Source organism: Hylobates moloch, unplaced genomic scaffold (assembly GCF_009828535.3).
Source record: "Hylobates moloch isolate HMO894 unplaced genomic scaffold, HMol_V3 SCAFFOLD_19, whole genome shotgun sequence".
NCBI lineage: Eukaryota > Metazoa > Chordata > Mammalia > Primates > Hylobatidae > Hylobates > Hylobates moloch.
In genome coordinates, this window is record NW_026652294.1 from 57,187,989 (window position 1) to 57,208,967 (window position 20,979).

Here is a 20,979-nt window from a genome sequence, read left to right on the forward strand (position 1 = left end):
CCAGTTGTTATAACACCAATCCTCTCTGGCAGGGTAATGGATATTAGCCTTGCCTGAACACTCTACCAAGTTAATAAATCTACTAAGGCAAGGAAAGGCAATGAAAAAATTTCTTCCACAAATCTACAGTTAAAAGAGAGGGAATTAGATTATCCCAGAAGATTCTACTCGTAACCTGGCTAGTAATAATAATTGTGATTTTTTTTTTTAAAAAGGAGATTTTAAAAATTAAAAAAAAACAAGATTGCATGCTTGCAATGAATGATACACTATTCTAAGATCTTTACAAATATTAATTCAGGCCTGGGATATTGACATACAGCTGCTCAGCCATCCTGGGGATGTTTCTGCCAGGGGTGGCCCATGGGGTTGTTTCTCAGGCCAGGGACTCAAGCACAGCACATCCAAACTGGAAAGGAGGAAGTCAAATTGTCTCTGTTTGCAGACAATATGTTCTCATATGTAGAAAAACCTAAAGGCTCTACCAAAAAACTCTTAGAACTGATAAACTAATGCAGAAAAATTGCAAGATACAAAATTAATATACAAAATGCCATCACATTTCTATATACAAGCAACGAACTAGCTAAAAAAGAAATCCAGGAGGCAATCCCATTGACAACAGCCGCAAATACAATAAAATACCTAGGACTACATTTAACCAACAAGATTAAAGAGCTCTACAAGGAAAACTGTAAAACACTAATGAAAGAAATTGAGAAAAATACAAACAAATGGAAAGATATCCCATGCTCATGGATTGAAAGAATTAGTATCATTAAATGTCTATATTACCCAAAGCAATCTACAGATTCAATGCAATCCCTATGAAAATACCAATGATTCTTCATAGAAATTGTAAACAAAATACTAAAATTTGTATGGAACCACAAAAGACTTCAAATAGAAAAAATGATCCTGAGCAAAAAGAACAGCTGGAGGCATCATGCCACCAGATGTTTTGTATGACCAAGCTGGAAAAATATTTTCCATCTCCTGCATAGAGGCAGTGAATGCTTTTAAAGGGCAGCTTACCAATGAGTCTGGCTTTAATGCCAAACTCAGCCCACCTGCCTAATATGGTGGTTTTTATTTAATTTATAACCTCATCTTATTAAAAATCATAAAATAAAATTGTAGTATTGAAATAAACATGTCATTAAAATCAGCACTAATTGATAAAATGATAAAAGCATTATTATTTTACCAAACATGTTGTTTGGAACCTAATCCTCAGGAAGTGGAAAGTAGGCACTTTAAATGTGCCAACCAAGTATAGAAGGCACCCACTGGGAAAAAAAAAGAATTGAGCCACCAATGATCTATTTTCAATTGAGTTAAATAAATTTTAATAAAGGTCTTTGCTGCCATTAGCAGTTGTGATCACCAAATACCCACGTTGCTAGTATCTGTCTTGCTGGGAAAGCTCTGCTCCAATTGTTGCTAAATGTATTCAAATACCTACCTGTATCTCTTCTGCTCAAATATTATTTCATGTGTTTTGTTTTCAAGGGAAGTTGTATCAAGACCTGAATTTAACAGTTTCCTTTGATTGCATTGGCCCCAAGAAAAATTTTTCCTGCAGTGGAATGACTTGTTGGCTCCAAGGAAGAAACCACAAGAGGCAGCAGGTAGTCAAATACCTCATCCTTTCCAGTACACTACAGGCTCCTGTGGCATCAGTGTCATCCATCCTGGGACGCTGATGTTGGCCACATCTCCATAGGAGAACTCAGCATCCACTTCAATCTTCTCTCCCTCTAATTAGAATAATCTGAACAGTTGACTTAGTGCTCTCATTGGAAGTGTTCCATCTCCTGAGGACCTGTTGCTGTTCCAGTCTCTGTTCTCCTTCCATGTTCTCAAGCTGTGGCTGGTTCTTTCAACTTCTGCATATTACATGTGGGCTCTGCTTTTTTGAACAAATGAGAGTCCTGAGCCTTGTGCAGTCTCCTTCTAGGAGAATTAAAACATGAGAGTGCCTAAACAGGGGCAGATTTGCTGCTGGATTCTTTACCAGCTCATTGGGCATAGTCTGTGGGCAGGACCCCCTCTATTCAGTGTTTCTGTGCACAGTGGGACATCCTTGACTTCTGCAGTCCTGAGCTTGGCAGGCAGGGAGAGTTCAGGCATGGCCACATTCACACTCTCACTCCCTGACCTGACAAAGCCCCAGTGTCTCCAGTGCTGCACCATGATCTTTGTTACTCCTCCAAGGGATCCAGGGAAAGAATCAAGGCTCCATGTGTCCCTGTTGAGGGGTGCTTCCCAGGCACCTGTGCAGGGCAGCCTGTGATAGAGCCCTCACTGCCAACTCTGCCCCTCGCTTCAGTTCTCCATTACTTTAGGATACACAAAAAATTAACTCTGGATATGATCAGGATATGATTACAGAGATTTTTCAGGGTAAGATGAAAATGCAGAGCCATATAATATAATTTCTGCTGACTGAACATAACATTAGAAACAACAAAAAGTAAAACCACACTAAAGAAATTAGCCGCATAAAAATCAATAAAAGAATAGAAGAGATAGTAATATCTGAAAAGTGTTAAGCAATCACTAAGACAGGGAGAGAGAGAGAGAGGAACCAGGTAAATTCAAAATTTTTAATGTTTTTCTATGCTCTTAAACTGGGGAGAAAAAAAGAAAGGAAAGTGAAAAATATGTGGCAAAATATAACTGAGTTCTCCAATCCCTCTCCTCTCCCACTTACAAAGAGCAATCTAAAGGTTGAGTGTATAACTGAGCAAAGATTTGTGAAATTCCTTCTAAATTGAGGCCCTTTCCTACTACTTCAGCAATTCACACACACACACACACATACACACACACACACACACACACTTCCTGATTAACTTCTTGAATTACATTATTTTGCAGATTACTTTAAACTTCCCAAATTTTACTCAAATAGATACCTCTGCTGGCTGACATTTGCAAGAATTGTATCCTCTGATCCCTTTGCAAATGTCTCTGCTCTCTCTTACTACTAAAAGTAGAAAGAATGCAAGTTGAATTGTTATTCAAAATAACAGAGAATATTCTCCTAATTATACAGTTAAGTGACATGATCTAAGGAATAAATTTGTAAAATTAGCGACTCACTATTAAGAAAGAACTAATGTACCTTCAAACAGGAGATTTTTTCTTCATTTCCCTTGCAATTCTACACCCAGATTGGCAGGCTGTACTGATTCCTAGTTTAGGACAATACAGAGAGGGAGGGATGATTGAGGAGATCCTGGGAGGCTCTACAGGCTGGAGGCAAGGGACATATTCTCATCCTTTCCCCACATAGCTGTTCTTTGCCCAAAGGACATGTCCTGCCTGAAGCTGGAAGTGTTTTCCCCTTCTACAATACAAAAGCCATGGAAACAGTCTTTTTCCAACAATAGAGTCAGTTCTTTCTGAGAAAGAGCCCCTTTTACCTCTGGAGAAAAATCACCTGCAAGGAGACAATATACTGCATAGAACAGGAAAGCTTGCTCTCCATAGACTTGGAGTATGTCTTTGTCATCTTGTCCAGTAGGTATCTCTCATCCTCTGTAAATATTTTAACAGCCTCCAGAGTAAAATGGATCTTGCATTCTTTGTCCTTTCTGCTACAGCAAAGGTTACATTGTAATGGGGGCATTCTCTCATTTCCAAAAAATATTCACCACGAGAAGAAAAAGAAAGCTCTCTCATATGGAAGTTTCTGCAAAACCAAAAACTTTCACTCAATATTTGCTTTCAGTTGAAAATTAACAGCCAGGAACCACAATGGAACAGAAAGCAGCTGTATTGATGCAAATACAAGTATCAATAGCCAAATTCAAGAAGTGGAAGAAGTAATATTAGAGCTTGAAGCCTGTCTTGCTGAAATAAGGCAGGCAGATAAGATTAGGGAAAAAAGAATGAAAAGAAACGGACAAAATCTCTGAGAACAATGGGACTATGTAAAAAGTCCAAACCTACAACTGATTGGAGTATCTGAAAGAGATGAGGAGAATAAAACCAAGTTAGAAAACACAATTTAGGATATCATCCAGGAGAACTTCCCCAACCTAGCAAGACAGGCCAACATTCAAATTCAGGAAATCCAGAGAACCCCAATAAAATACTCCACAAGAAGAACAACTCCAAGAAATGTAATTATCAATTTATCAAGGTCAAAATGACAGTAAAAGTGTTAAGGGCAGACAGAGAGAAAGGCCAGGTCATCTGCAAAGGGAAGCCCATCAGACTAACAGCAGACTTCTCAGTGGAAACCCTACAAGCCAGAAGAGATTAGGGGGCAGTATTCCACATTCTTAAAGAAAATAATTTTCAACCCAGAATTTCAAATCAAGCAAAACAAGCTTTATAAGCAAAGGATAAATAAATTCCTTTTAGACAAGCAAATGCTGAGGAATTTCATCACCACCAGGCCTGACTTGCACTGACTTCCTGAAGGAAGCACTAAACATGGAAAGGAAAAACCAGCCACTACAAAAACACATTGAAGTACACAGACCAATGACACTATGAAGCAACTACATTAACAAGTCTGCAAAATTAACCAGCCAGCATTATGATGACAGGATCAGATTCAGATGTAACAATATTAACCTTAAATGTAAATAGAATAAATATCCCAATTAAAAGACACAGAATGGCAAGCTGGATAAAAAGACAATACCCATCAGTGTGCTGTATTCAAAAGACACATCTCACATGCAAAGGCACGAATAGCTCAAAATAAAGGCATGGAGGAAAATTTACCAAGCAAATGGAAAGCAGAAAAAAGCAGGGGTTGCAATCCTAGTGTCTGACAAAATAGACCTTAAACCAACAAAGGTCAAAAAAGACAAAGAAGGGCATTATATAATTGTAAAAGTTACAATTCAACTTGAAGAGCTAACTATCCTAAAAATATATGCACCCAATACAGAAGCACCCAGATTCATAAAACAAGTTCTTAAAGACCTACAAAGAGACTTAGATCCCCACACAATGATAGTGGGAGACTTTAATACCCCACTGTCAGTATTAGACAGATCACTGAGACAGAAAATTAATGAATATATTCAAGACTTGAACTCAGCTTTGGATCAAGTGGATCTGATAGATTTCTACAGAGCTCTCCACCCAACAACAACAGAATATACATTTTTATTTATACCACATTGTACTTACTCTAAATTTGATCACATAATTGGAAGTAAAGCACTCCTCAGAAAATGCAAAAGAACGGAAATCATAACAGAGACTATCTCAGACCACAGCACAATCAAATTAGAACTCAAGATTGAGAAACCCACTCAAAACAACACGACTACATGGAAATTAAACAACCTGCTTCTGAATGACATCTGGGTAAATAATGAAATTTAGGCAGAAATCAAGAAGTTCTTTGAAACCAATGAGAACAAAGAGAAAATGTACCAGAATATCTGGGACACAGCTAAGGCAGTGTTAAGAGAGAAATTTATAGCACTAAGTGCCCACATCAAAAAACTAGAAATATCTCAAATCAACAGCCTAATATCACGATGAAAAGAACTAGAGAACCAAGAACAAACAAACCCCAGAGCTAGCAGGAGACAAGAAATAACCAAGCTCTGAGCAGAACTGAAGGGGCTAGAGACACGAAAGGCCCTTCAAAAAAATCAGTGAATCTAGGAGCTGGATTTAAAAATCAAAAAACAGAAAACAAAAAAATACAATAAAATAGACCACTGTCTACACTAATAAAGAAGAAAAGGGAGGAGATTCAAATAAACACAATCAGAAATGATAAGGGGGATACCACCACTGGCCCCACAAAAATATAAACAACCATCAGAGAATACTACATACACCTCTGTGCAAATAAACTTGAAAATCTGTAAGAAATGGATAAATTCCTGGGCACATACACCCTCCTAAGACTGAACCAGGAAGAAGTTGAATCCCTGAATAGACCAATAAAAAGTTTCAAAATTGAGGCAGTAATATATAGCCTACCAACCAAAAAAAGCCCAGGTCCAGATGGATTTACAGATCAATTCTACCAGAGGTACAAAGAGGAGCTGGTACCATTTCTTCTGAAACTCTTCCAAACAGTTGAAAAGCAGAAGCTCCTCCTTAACTCATTTTATGAGGCCAGCATCATCCTGATACCAAAACCTGGCAGAGATACAACAAAAAAGAAAACTTTGGGCCAATGTCCCTGATGAACATCAATGCAAAAATATTGAGGAATAAAATACTGGCAAACTGAATCCAGAAGCACATCAAAAAGCTTATCCTCCATGATCAAGTCGGCTTCATCCCTGGGATGCAAGGCTGGTTCAACATACTCAAATCAATAAATGTAATTCATCACATAAACAGAACTAAAGACAAAAACCACACGATTTTATCAATAGATGCAGAAAAGGACTTCGATAAAATTCAACATTGCTTCATGTTAAAAACTCTCAATAAACTAGGAATTGAAGGAACATATTTCAAAATAATAAGAGCCAGATATGATAAACCCACAGCCACTATCATACTGAACTGGCAAAAGCTGATAGCATTCCCCTTGAAAACCAACACAAGACAAGGATGCCCTCTCTCACTGCTCTTATTCAACATAGTATTGGATGTTATAGCCAGGGCAAGCAGGCAATTAAAAAAAATGAAGTGTATTAAAATAGGAAGAGAGGAACTCATATTGCCTTCGTTTGCAGACGACATGATCCTATACCTAGAAAACCTCATCATCTCAGCCCAAAAGCTTCTTAAGCTGATAAGCAACTTCAGCAAAGTCTCAGGAAACAAAATCAATGTGCAGAAATCACAAGCATTTCTTTACACCAATAACAGACAAGAAGAGAGTGCAATCATGAATGAACTGCCATTCACAATTGTTACAAAGAGAATAAAATACCTAGGAATACAGCTAACAAGGGAAGTGAAGGACCTCTTCAAGGAGAACTATAAACCACTGCTCAAGGAAATCAGAGAGGACACAAGCAGATGGAAAAACATTCCATGCTCATGGATAGGAAGAATCAATATCATGAAAATGGCCATACTGCCCAAAGCAATTTATAGATTCAATGCTATTCCCATTAAACTACCATTGAGACTCTTCCAGAATTAGAAAAAACTATTTTAAAATTCATAGGGAATCAAAAAAGAGCTCATATAGCCAGGTCAATCCTAAGCAAAAAGAACAAAGCCAGAGGCATCACGCTACCTGACTTCTAACTATACTACAAGGCTATAGTAACCAAAAGAGCATAGTATTGATACACAAACAGGTACATATACCAATGGAATAAAATGGAGAACTCAGAAATAAAACCACACACCTAAAAGCATCTGATCTTTGATAAACCTGACAAAAATAAGCCATGTGAAAAGGAATCCCTATTTAACAAATGGTGCAGGGAGAACTAGCTGGCCATGTGCAGAAAATTGAAACTGAACCTCTTCCTTACACCTTATACAAAATTTAACTCAAGATGGATTAAAGACTTAAATGTAAAACCCAAAACTATAAAAACCCTAGAAGAAAATCAGGACACAGGCATGGCCAAAGGTTTTATGATGAAATTGGCCAAAAGCAATCGCAAGGAAAGCAAAAATTGACAGATGGTATCTAATTAAATTAAAGAGCTTCTGCACAAAAGAAACTATCATCAGAGCGAACAGACAACCTACATAATGGGAGAAAATCTTTGCAATCAATCCATCTGACAAAGGTCTAATATCTAGAATCTTCAAGGAACTTAAGCAAATTTACAAGAAAAATAAAAAAAGAAACACATTGAAAGGTGGGCAAAAGACACGAACAGACACTTCTCAAAATAAGACATACATACAGCCAACAAACATGAAAAAAGCTCAGCATCACTGATCTTTAGTGAAATGCAAATCAAAACCAAAATGAGATACCATCTCATGCCAGTCAGAATGACAATTATTAAAAAGTCAAGAAACAAGAGGTGCTGGTGAGGTTGCAGAGAAATAGGAATGCTTTTACACTGTTGGTGGGAATGTAAATTAGTTCAACCATTGTGGAAGATGGTGTGGCGATTCCTCAAAGATTTAGAACCAGAAAGATCATTTGACCAGCAATCCCATTGCTAGATATATACCCCCCAAAATATAAATCACTCTATTATAAAGCTACATGTGGCTGGGCACGGTGGCTCACACCCGTAATCCCAGCACTTTGGGAGGCCAAGGCGGGTGGATCTCCTGAGGTCAGGAGTTTGAGACCAGCCTGGCCAACATAGTGAAACCCCATCTCTACTAAAAATATAAAAATTAGCTGGGCATGGTGGTGCATGTCTGTAATACCAGCTGCTCAGGAGGCTGAGGCAGGAGAATCGCTTGAATCTGGGAGGTGGAGTTTGCAGTAAGCCAAGATTGTGTCACTGCACTCCAGCCCGGGCAACAGAAAAAAAAAAAAAAGAACTTACCAACCACAAAAAGCCCCAGACCAGATGGCTTCACAGCCAAATTCAAAGAAGAGGTGGTACCAATTCTAGTGAAACTATTTCCAAAAATAAATAAATAAATAAATAAATAAGAGGGACTCCTCCATAATTCATTCTGTGAAGCCAACATCACCCTAATATCAAAACCTGGCAAAGACAATGAAAAACACAAACAACAGGCCAATATCCCTGAAGAACATAGGGGCAAAAATCCTCTAGAAAATACTAGCAAACCGAATTCAACAGTATATCAACAAGTTAATTCAGCATGATCAAGTAGGCTTTGCTCCTGGGATGTAAATTTGGCTCAACATACAGAAATTAATAAATGTTATTCATCACATAAATAGAATTAAAAGCAAAACCATATAATAGCCTCAATAGACATGGAAAAAATTTTCAATAGAATCCACCACCCTTTCATGCTAAAAACTCTCAAGAAACTAGGCATCAAAGGAACATTCCTCAAAACAATAAGAGCCATCTATGAGAAACCCACAGCTAACATCAAACTGAATGGGCGAAAACTGGAAGCATTCCCCTTGAGAACTAGAGCAAGACAAGGATGTCCACTCTCACCACTCCTATTCAAAACAGTGCTAGAACTTCTAGCTAGAGCAATCAGGTAAGAGAAAGAAAGAAATGGCATAGGAAAAGAATAAGTCAAACTACCTCTCTGAGTGGAAGATAAAATCCTATACCTAGAAAACCCTAAAGACTTTGCGAAAAGGCTCCTCAAGCTGATAAACGACTTCACTAATGTGTCAGGATACAAATCAATGTACAAAAATCAGTAGAATTTCTAGACATCAATAATGTTCAAGCTGAGAGTCAAATCAAGAATGTAATCCATGTAGCCACACAAAAATAAAACACCTAGAAATATATTTAATAAATGAGGTGAAATATATTTGCAAGGAGAACTACAAAACACTGCTGAAAGAAATCATAGATGAGACAAACAAATGGAAAAACATTCCATGTTCATGGATTAGAAGAATCAATATTGTTAAAATGGCCATACTGCCCAAGGCAATCTACAGATTTGATGCTATTCCTATCAAACGACCAATGTCATTTTCACAAAACTAGAAAAATACTATTCTAAAATTCATAGGTAACCAAAAAAGAGTCCAAATAACTAAAGCAATTCTAAACAAAAAGAACAAAGCCAGAGGCATCACATTACTGGACTTCAAACTATACTATAAGATGACAGCAACCAAAAACAGACACATAGACCAATGAAACAAAACAGAGAAGTCATAAATAGAGCCACACGCCTACAGCCATCTGATCTTCTACAAAGTCAACAAAATTAAGCAATGGGGAAAAGACTCCCTATTCAATAAATGGTGCTGGGATAGCTGAGTAGCCATATGCAGAAGAATAAAACTGGACCCCTACCTGTCACCACATACAAAAATTAACTCAAGATGGATTAAAGATTTAAATGCGAGTAAATCTTTAGTGTTCTCAGCACGCATACAAAAACAAAACTGTTAACTATGTCAGGTGATGAATGTATTAATTAGCTGTGGATTATGTAATGTGTAGAAATAATTACACAAGGTATATTTATACCTAATCACTATGTTTTACACTTTAAATAATGTATTTTTAATCATATCTCAATAAAGAAATATTTAAAGGTTTTACTCAAATTCAGCTATTCATTGAAAATGATGCTTAGAAAACATTTGAAAAATATGCGTGGCAATGTTAACCCACACTCTCCTCCAGGTATCACCCTATTTCCTAACACCACAAACAAGCTTCCCAAGATGATCTTCTATACATAGTGCACCTAATACCACTTCTTGTGCTTCTTCTTCAAACTACTCCCATCTGGTCTCTGTCCCATTCATTCTGCAAAACCAGATCATCCTAAGATCAATGGTGGAGTGTGTTTCAGGTCCACTAGGACAGGTCAGTCCCCATCTTCCCTGAAAGCATTACTGTTCCCTTCATTAGTCTCTCCCTCATTCTTCCTTATTTCTTCATCTAAGTGCACTGGCCACTCTATCTCAGTGTCTTTTGCAGACTCTCCTTCTCTGCTGTACCTTTAAATATTAACAGTCTGTAGAACATAGATTAGTCCTCATCTAATTTTCTCCCCTTATTTATATGTGATCACATCCATTCCCATGCCCTGATTACCAGAAATGCAATAAAGAATCTTAAATTAATACCTATGCCCATGGTATTTTTTCATTCTAGACCAGCATTCCCAACTGCCAGTAAGACCTCTGCACTTTCATGTCTCCTGGGCACTTTGGGAAAAACATCCTTTTTTTTTTTCCCTTCCCAGCATCATTTACACCTAAAGATTGTGGTGTGGGAACATAATTTTCCTTTACTTCTCTCTGAACCACTTAATATAATTGAAATAATATAAACATTAGTATGGTTTTTATGTCTCCTTCCCTCTTAGACTGAGAATTCCAACACAGCAGAAACTGTTTGCTCTAGTCACCTGTATTACTTGAAGGAATTTCTACTGTCTGCCATTTACTTAGTTCATAAATATAATGTGAATGGAATGTACGAATAATTAAATTTTGCAATCCTTTCTTCAGTTTGGCTTAGGTTTTAGAATAAACAAAATGAAAATTTTCTTTGATAAACATTTAATAAATCAAAACTGCAAATTTAATAACATTAAATGGTGAATATATTTTGTACAATGTGAAGATTAACACGTTATATGTAAAATAACTAATTATTATTAATACAATAGATGCAAAACAATGGAAATAAATAAATAACATCAGGGGAGTCATCTCTTAGAGTCCCATGCTGCTGGAGCTGAATGTTTTGAACACATACTTGCTTAATATACTAGTGAAGTATTTGCTGAATTTAACTCAACCAATTCAGTAACTAAAGCAAAACATCCAAGATCATATGTGCAAGTGTGACATGCCAGATTAGTCAATGAGTATTATTTTAAGATGACTCCATGTCTCCATCCTTACTTCTCAATCTTTCTTGTGAGTTTGTTGATATAGAGAAGGATCTCATGATTTCCACTCTGACAACTTCCCAGGCACAGTCACTGTTTCTTCTCTTTCAGGTAGAGACAGATTCCCTGGAAGTACCTTCTCAAGGCCAGTGTAGGGCTCCCAACCACCCATCAGATTCTTCCTCTCCCACTGCCTGCACCAAGCAGGCCTCCAGGTGTTCCAGCTGCTGATGAAGTCCAGTGTGGAGTTGGTCCAGGAGGGTCGTGTTCCAGGCAGCAGAGGAGCACTCTGTGTGGAAGAGGCTGAAGATCTGCTGCAGCATCTCATGGAGGACAGACACGGCCTGGGCCTTCTGCAACTGGCTGACTTTCACCATCTCCTGGGGGAGTCTGAAGTCTCTTCTGTCCTTGAGACACAAGAAAGGGGAGATCCATTTCATTTGGCCCAGAAGCACCAAAGTCTTCCTTCCTATCAGACCATGGTTCTGAGGCAGGTCACATCCCAGAGATCCAAAAGAGCCACAGCTGCACACCACTAGGGCCACCACTAGAGAGAGAAGGCAGGCCACTGGGAAATGAGGGAGCTGCTGGCCTGGTGGAGCTGGGGTCTGAGTGTAACTTGGAACCTAGGTTCTCTCAAGACATTCACTATGCATGGCTTTTAATAGGAAACAAATAGTTTTCATTTTCTGCATTCCTCTACACTTACTTCCCTTTTTTATTTTTTTTATTCTTCATATGACCTAAGAAGAAACATCACTCCATACTATTAATTTTGCAATAGAAGTTTAATTTTCCTAGTAAACTTTAGAGGTGTCAATCAAAATGGATATTTATTAATTGCATGAGAAACATCTTTGTCCTAAAGACCTAAGTGTATATATGTATGTAAATACACACACACACACACACACACACACACAAACGCATGCGTGCACACACTATTTTTTTATATATAAACATTGCTTTTTCTGTTCTAGGAAAAAATTTTGAGCCCTGATCCTAGGCTCTATTTTTACCCTCCACACTTCACATAGGAAATCAGACTCCCTCACCTCTATGGGTGTATGTAGTTAGGGATATACCAGACCATCTATGGCATTTAAACTTTTTAGGACTGGGTTTGTTTGCTGTTTTATTCACAGCAGAGATTGATGGGTATTGGTGAATGAACTTCTGTGAAATTTCTCTTCCTTCTAAAATGAATTTATTGAGGTCCATGAGGCCATGGTTCATGGGGGTCACAAAGTCAGGATTAACGCAGACATTGCTGTTTTTTCTCACCATTTCTTACTGGTGGACTAAGTGCTCCTCAGGCTATGTCAATTCCCCCAGGAAGAATCCTGGCTGTTTTCCAGGTGCATATAGGTGTAGAGATTCTAATTCCAAGATAGTGTTTTCCAACATCACCTCACTCACAAGGTAGTTATCACATCCACTAACACTCTCTCCTATAGAGTCACAAAGCATCCTGAATCCAAAATCTTCTAGACAGACTTATTCCCTGAGAACAGGCTCACCACATCCTGATGACTTCAGAATTCAACCCCTGAGGAATGTCTTGTTTCTTTGCTGCCAGAATAATCTATATTCTGAGACCCTTGCCTTTGCCCTAGAGTGTTTGTGTGAAGGACCCTAGCCCTCAGTGATGGCCTCTTCCTCTCCTAAGCCATGTTCCTAGGTATCAAAAGTCTCAACAGTCCTCCAATGCTGAAAGCAAAGGCTTGTTTTGTCTAAGGAGGTAGAGGACTTATGCAACTGCAATCATTTTTCCTTCATTAGTCAAGTAATTCTTATTTTGCGAAGTACAGTTTTTATTGATGAAGACCTTTACTTAAACCACTGAAAACTTGTTATGCTTGAAGTTTCTGAGGTAGACACAGGGGATTCAGTAACAATATTTTCTTTTATTACAACCTAATTTACAGAAACTAGTGACCTAAAGTTATTTTATACAGTCAGCATGATTCTAATGGAGTCTTTTTCTGTGTCTATCTCACTCTGACAATGCAGGGCAGTGAGGCTCAGGTTATTCAGTAAGAAAGAAATAGCCTTATTTTCTTACTTGTTCGTGATTTTTCATGTTGAATTTTTGTAAGTTCTTTTTTTTTTTTTTTTTAGATGGAGTCTCAGTCACCAGGTTGGAGTGCAGTGGTGCAATCTCAGCTCACTGCAACCTCCACCTCCTGGGTTCAAGCAATTCCCCTACCTCAGCCTCCCCAGTAGCTGGGACTACAGGTGCTCACCACCATGTCTGGCTAATTTTTTTTATTTTAGTAGAGTCGGGGTTTCACCATGTTAGCCAGGCTGGTCTCGATCTCCTGACATCATGATCCACCTGCCTTGGCCTCCCAAAGTGCTGAGATTATAGGTTTGAGCCACCATGCCCGGCCGAATTTTTGTAACTTCTTTTCACGTAGTGGTTTACTGGGTAAGGTATATCTTGCTTCTCCTACGTGATATTCTTATTCATGATGAATTAAAACAAATAAAGAAAAGTAAAAGAAAGGCAAAGGAACCACATTGTTCTTCTCCATAATTTTCAAGATTTCAGATTTTTTGTCTCTCATTTCAACTTTCCTAGAAAGCAAACCTCAACAATTGCTTGTATATTAAAAACAAAACAAATATCAGCCTGAATGTCAGGAAGTAAAAGAAGACAAGTGACTTTCTGCTGACAAAATAGCAAAACGTATGTTAGCAAAATTCAGTGCAGCAAAATTGGAGACCAGGGACTCTGTCCCAGGGGAAGAATGAATGTCATTGTTGAGGTACACAAAAGCAAGGGAAATGGCTGCTTCTGCCAGAGCCTCACAGAAGAGCAACTCCTGAGTCAATGGACTGTCCTCAGCTTTGCAAGACCAGCCACCTGCTCTTCTTTCATTGAATGCAGATGTTATCACCTCTGAGGTAAGAAAGGAGGAGTCACACCAACCAACTCACAATAGACTGGCAACAAGACCCCAGTTGCTAGAACACTAGTCCTCTCTGGCATGATAATGAATATTAGCCTTGCCTTAGCACCCTACCTAGTTAATAAATCCATCCAGGAAATGAAAAGATGGCATTTAGAAACCTGCAAAGAAACAGAATTTGATTTCCCAAAAGATTCTGCTCCTAGTTGTGTTATAATAATCATGATTTTTAAAAAAGATAACACCAAAATTATCCTGCGACTGTTTTAAGATCATTAAAACCGTTAACCCAATAACCCTGTTTGGATTACACTCATTTTTATAACTGTCTGGAGAGAAGTATAAATCTGAAGGAATAGAACAAAGACCTAAGGTCAAAACCACAGGGCAAGCTGAGTTAATAGTGAGTCTGGAGGAGTCCATTAAAAAAAACAGAACTGGACATGAGATTCATGAACCAAGGAGAGGCCGTAGCATGAAATAAGAGCAGGGAGGGTAAGTTGTCAAGGGATTCTGGGCTCTACTTCAAATGCCCATGGGTTGCTGTCTATTGTTTTATAGGGTAAGAGTAGGTGTGGTATGAGTGAATTGAACTGACTGACTTTAAGTTTTTCGTAAAAGTAAACAAAAGACCATTTAAATGGATATAAGGCAGCAGATTTTTCTGCCAATAAAAAAGTCTAAAAATTAATGAGCGATTTCTTAAATGAAATATATTTAGACCATTTTAAGAACCCATTAAATGCATACTCCTAGAGGCCTATTTATTTTTTACTCTTGAGTTGTCTTGAATAAGCAAAAAGCACCTAATATTTTCCATTTTAATGCTGTTCTCATTCCCAAGGATGACAAATTAGTTTCTCACCACCTGGTCACACTGGACTTTGTGTTGTCTACTGATGAACCCACTGAAGATCCTTTTCTTCTCTTTATCTTTTTATCCAACAGTTGAGCTGTAAGTGCCAAAAAAAAATATTTTGTATGAGCAAGATGGAAAAACATTATGCACTTCCCACACCAAAGCAGCGAATGCTTTCAAAAGGCTACTTACCAAAGTGAGTCTTCCTTTGACTCCAAAAGCAGCCACATTGCTTAGTAAGGCTGTCTTTGGCTATCTAGAATTGTCAATTGTCGGCATCAAAATGGATGATATTTTCAACCTCTTGCTTCTATTGTGTTTCTGTTTCTTAAGATTTAAAAGATGTAATTTTTATTTTACAAACATTTACCAAAATCAGAAAATAAAATCCTGTCATTGCCAAGATGTTGGCCTGTCTACCTGTGTGCACAAACATGTATGACCCACACAGAGTCACATGGAGCTTTTTCCACTGTCCCCAGACTGCACATTCAGTCAATGTGTGCAAAGACCCCATTCCATGAAAAGGCTATATATGCAAAGCGGTCCCCAAATGTCAAAGGAGCCCAAAAACCAAAGAACAAGACAGATAAATTTAGTTTGTTGGTAAAGGGTGATTTTCTGGGGAGCTTACAGACAGAAACATGTCATTGTGTAGGAACAAGACAAGTAGGTCTCAATGCTGCAGCCCCCTGGACCCAGCGGGTATATCTTGGGGGAAAAGTATATCTGCTCTGGAAGGAAGGTGTAGGTGGCTGAGAGAATGCTAAGAGTATCACAGTCTGTGATTTCTGCAACGTCAAGGCTTGCTATGGAGGAAAAGTAAGACTTACAGTAAATAGGTGTTTCTATGTAAAGAGTAATGCATTAACTAGATATCTTGGAGGCATTCCCAGACTTGGGGTTCATCAGGAGTTACATGGCAGATTAGCATCTAAAACAGTCACTTTTTTCCCTGTAACCCAGATGCTCTGGCAATAATCCCTGTCAAGGTGTCTTGGCCATTTGGGGAGTTGGGATGGTGCCCTAGTGCCATCAGTACAGGATGTAGCTTGCTTCACATGAAACCACCGTAAGCGGAGCTCATTATAACTCCTTTAACAGGCACAATTGGAGTTTCCTTTTATACAACAAGAGATGAATTGTTTGCAGTTGTCTTGTCTGATTCTCTAAAGATTTCATCATCACTAGCTTCATGATTGGCTGTCACAGGGTGCAATATAATACATTAACGGCTAATAGTTCTGATTTGTTACTTATTTAAATTTGATTTTTTTGTTTTGTTTTGTTTTATGGACTCTAATCTTCAGGAAGAGTTCCAAATTCTAAATATGCTGACTCATCACAGAATGTACTAACTGGAAAGAAAAGAAAGGGAATCAAACTGCCAATGTTTTTTTTTCAATTATTTTCATTAAATGAATATTGACAAAGGTCCTTGCTGTCATTAGTTATTATGATCTTCAAATATGCACATTACTAATATCTGTCCTTCTTGGAAGGCTCTTCTCTACTTGCCACTAATTATACTCAAATACCTGATGTGTCCCTTCTGTTCAGGTATTGCTTCATTTTGTTTTAGTTTTAAAGGAGGCTGCATTATAACCAAAATTTAAGAGATGTCTTAGATTGCACTGGCCTCATGGAATAATTTTCCCTGTGGAGTGATGACTTGCTAGGTCCTTAAGAGGAAACAGCAGTTGGCAGCTGGCACTAGAATAAGGCTTGTCCCTTCCAAAACTCTGCAGGCTACTGTGGTCTATCAGTGTCTCCCATGCTGGAGTCACTGAGGTTGGCCATGTCTCTGTGAGAGGACTCTGTGCTTCAATCTTCATCCACTTTCAATCTTCTCTCCCTCTCTATGATCAGAGGATCCGAACAGTTGATTCCATCTGCTCATTCACGTAGTTCCATCTCTTGAGGACCTGCCACTGTTGCAGTCAATGTTTTAAACATCTCTATTCTCCTTCCAAGATATCAAACTGCTCCTCTTTTTTTCAACTTCTTTATGTCCATGATGTATGCTGTGTTTGTTTGTTTTTTTAAACAAATGAGAGTCCTATGTCTGGTACAGTCTCCTCTTAGGGGAATCAGAACATGGAAACTTCTAAACATAAGCACAGATGAGCTCCTGCATTCTTTACTAGTTCTTTGGGTCATAAGTATGGGGGCAGGCCTCCTTCCATTTACTGCATTTTGTGGCCTGACTGGACATCAGTGGGTCTGGACCCCCCAGAGCTCATGAATCACCTGGCAGGAGGGGTCAAAGCAAGGTCATATTCACACTCTTGCTTCCAAGGCTCTAAAAACTTAGCTGTCTCCAGCTAGTGCTGTATGGTTAGTCCTTGCCAAGTCTCCATGGGAACTGGAGTGCTTCTCCATGCTCCCTGTGGCCCTTCTCAGGTAGACTAGATGCACCTCAGCTGAGTCGGGAGTGTAGGGGGAAGTAATGTTTGGTACTACAGAGGGACCTGAATGGGTGGGGCATCTCAGCACTCACTACCCTCCAACTTCACTCTCTGTCCTGGTCCTCCAGACCCACTGCTTGATTCCTGATTACTGTAGAACACGTAACTGGTTAATAACTCCAGGATATGATGCAAGATATGGCTACACAGATTTCCAGGGCAAGGTGACAGTTTGGAGCCAAGTCATAAAACTTTTACAACAACCTGAATATAATTTTTTTAAAGCACTGAAAAAAATGAAAGAGGTTATAACATTTGAAAGACATTATGGAGGGTAGAGCAAGGTGGCTGAATGGAGGACACCATCGATGGTCCCACCCTCTCGGTAGGAACACCAAGTTTGACAACTGTCTATGCAAAGGGAGCATCTTCATAGGAACCAAAAATCTTGTGAGCACTCACAGTATCTGATTTTAACTCTATATCACTAAAAGAGGCACTGGAGAGGGTAGGAAAGACAGTCTTGGATTGCCATCCCCGCCCTGACTCCATCCCTAGCAGCAGCCACATGGCATGGAGAATCTGTGCACTTGGGAGAGGGAGAGTACAGTACATGTGAGACTTTGCATTAAATTCATGGCTGCCCTCTGACAGCAGAAAGCAGCACAGGGCTGTACTCAGCTGTGCCTGCCCATAGAGGGAGCATTTGAACCAGCCCTAGCCAGAGGGAAATGTCTTATCCCAGTGATGCGAGATTGAGTTCCAGCAAACCTCCCCACCATGGACTAAAGGGCTCTGGGACCCTAAATAAACTTGAAAGGCAGCCTAGGCCACAAGGACTGTAATTCCTAAGCAAGTCCTAGTGCTGAGCTGGGCTCAGAGGCAGTGAACAGGAAGGGGGCATGTGACCTACTGAGACACCAGCAAGAAAGGTTAAGAGTACTTGCAACACTTCTCCCATAACCCCAGGCAGTTCAGAACTCCAAATGAGACTCTTCCTTCTGCTTAAAGTAAGGAGAGGGAAGATGTATTACTTTGTTTTCATGCTGCTAATAAAGACACACCTGAAACTAGGAACAAAAAGAGGTTTAATTGGACTTACAGTTAGTTCTACATGGCTGGGAAGGCCTCAGAATCATGGCAGGAGGTGAAAGGCACTTCTTACATGGTGCCGGCAAGAGAAAAATGAGGAAGAAGCAAAAGCAGAAACCCTTGATAAACCCATCAGAACTCATGAGACTTATTCACTATCACGAGAACACCATGGGAAAGACCAACCCCCATGATTCAATTACCTCCCTGTTGGTCACTCCTAAATTTCTCCATCCTCCCCTCTAGAGGACAGAAGAAGACTGCAAACAATACAATTTTTTGTAATTTGTCTAAGGCCCTGGTCAACTCCCAGTTTGAAAGCAGCAAATCCAGATGTTGAGTGTGTAGCCAGGGGAAAAGACTGAAGAGGCCCCTGTGCATTTGTAGGCTCTCCCTCCCTGCTACCTCAGCAATTCACACACACTTCCTAGTGAAATAACTCCATGAATATATGGTGTCAATTATAGGAATGCCTCTCAATCTCTACCAAAATTGATACATTCGAATAAATAGACCTCACCAGCTCTCAGCGAACAGTAATGCTATTCTTTCACATTCCTTAGCTTCTATGAGAATTCTTCCTTTTTCAAACTAGGCAGGGGTTTTACTGTTGAGTGGAAGAACTGTAAAGATCATTATTCAAAGTGACAGTAAGAAAATGTTTTAATTTGTTAATGTTTGAACTCTGATATGAGGAATAAATCTGTGAAATTAAGATTGTACTGCTGGTTTAAGGCACCATGAAACATGAGGTTTCTGTGAATAGTATTAAGTTCCAATACAAAATGGCAGCCGTACCTATGCCCTGGATTCCCAATGTATGAGGATGGGGTGATCCTAGGGAGTAGACTGTTCTGCACAGTAGGGTGGGCAGATATTACATTTCTGTGTCCCTATCACTGCAAATCCCAAGGAGTCCATGCCTTGACTGTACCTGGAAACTCATTCTCTTTGTAATAGACCAGGGATAAGGCACAAACTTGGACAACATTAGCATCTCTTCTTGCCAAGAAGTAGCTTTTTTGCAGCACAAAGAGAAATCTCCAGAACTGGTAGGATTTCTCCATAGATCAGAAACCTGCCCTCCACTCTTGGTTGCTGCCCTTGTCACACTTGGTCCCAGGGGACTGTCTTTTTAATTTAACTTCTGCTTTCTACTTTTACTTTCCTGCTACTTAGGGAAACCATGAAGCCAGAACCACAACAGAACAGAAAGCAGCTCTGTGTGAATGGGCAGGAGGATAAAGAGAGTGAATGACCAAGGAAACCCTGGTGATATGAGAATGCATCCTGGAATGCTGAGAGCCAGGGAAGGAATGTACCAGGTGCCAGAATCAGTCAATAAGCATCATGTGTCTTCTGCAGTTCAAACTAGATGCTCCTCCTATCTCAGGAAAAGGAGCAGCCACCATTCCCTGACTGCATATAAATAAGACACATCTTTGAAATGAGGAGTGACAATTTTTCAGCCTCTCTAGAATTCTCATTTTCTTAGTCTCCTTCCATTGGAGGTCAGTTACTAAAATATAGGACACAGTTCCTAAGAATTTTATAGAAAGACAAATAATATTACCATCTATAGCTGTATGAAGAAAAATAGAAAAATACCTACCATATTTTAACTCCTTATTCTATAAAAGATATTATCGTAGGTGCTTTAAAATACACGTTTTCCTTTAATACTCACAACTATATAAATATTTTGAAACCATTTTATTTATGAGAAAACTAAGGCTCAAAGAGATTAAGCGGATTGATCAACAATACATCTACATCCCAGCAGAATGAAATTTCAGTATCAAATTCTTTAATGTAAGTGATGGGTGATTTTGTCAGTTTTCTATTCCAGATTTCTGTTATAATTGCTAAGTCTCCTTTTATTCATGAATTATACACAACTCTTCCTTGCTCTCTGAATATCCATGGTTCATGTATTTTCACATGGTATTGACCAGTTTTTTTCTTTACCTTATGTATTGAGAAAGAAAGTCTCTGATTGTTTCCCACTTTTATTTTGTGAAGGATGTTTGTCAGTCTTTATGTCCATAGTAATTTGGTTCTTTCTGGATTGACATAAGACTACAATATTCATGAAATCGGGAAGAATTACCAAAGTGTAACATAAAAGAATTCTTATATCTAGGACTACAAGAAATTAAGATGGATTGTAAAGCTGCAGAAGAACTGTAGTAAACCAGTGTGACAATGATGCAAGTTAACTAACAACAAATAAGGCCAATACTTCCAGGTGTCATTATATTATCATCATTAATTATTTTGGTGAAGGATTGAATTAGTT

General features: G+C 38.8%; 1 pseudogene; it reads right to left on the reverse strand.

Moving 5' to 3' along the window:
• Positions 1-11,390: 11,390 nt before the first annotated feature.
• LOC116458391 (interferon omega-1-like) lies at positions 11,391-13,489 on the reverse strand (annotated as a pseudogene).
• Between the last annotated feature and the right edge of the window lie 7,490 nt (positions 13,490-20,979).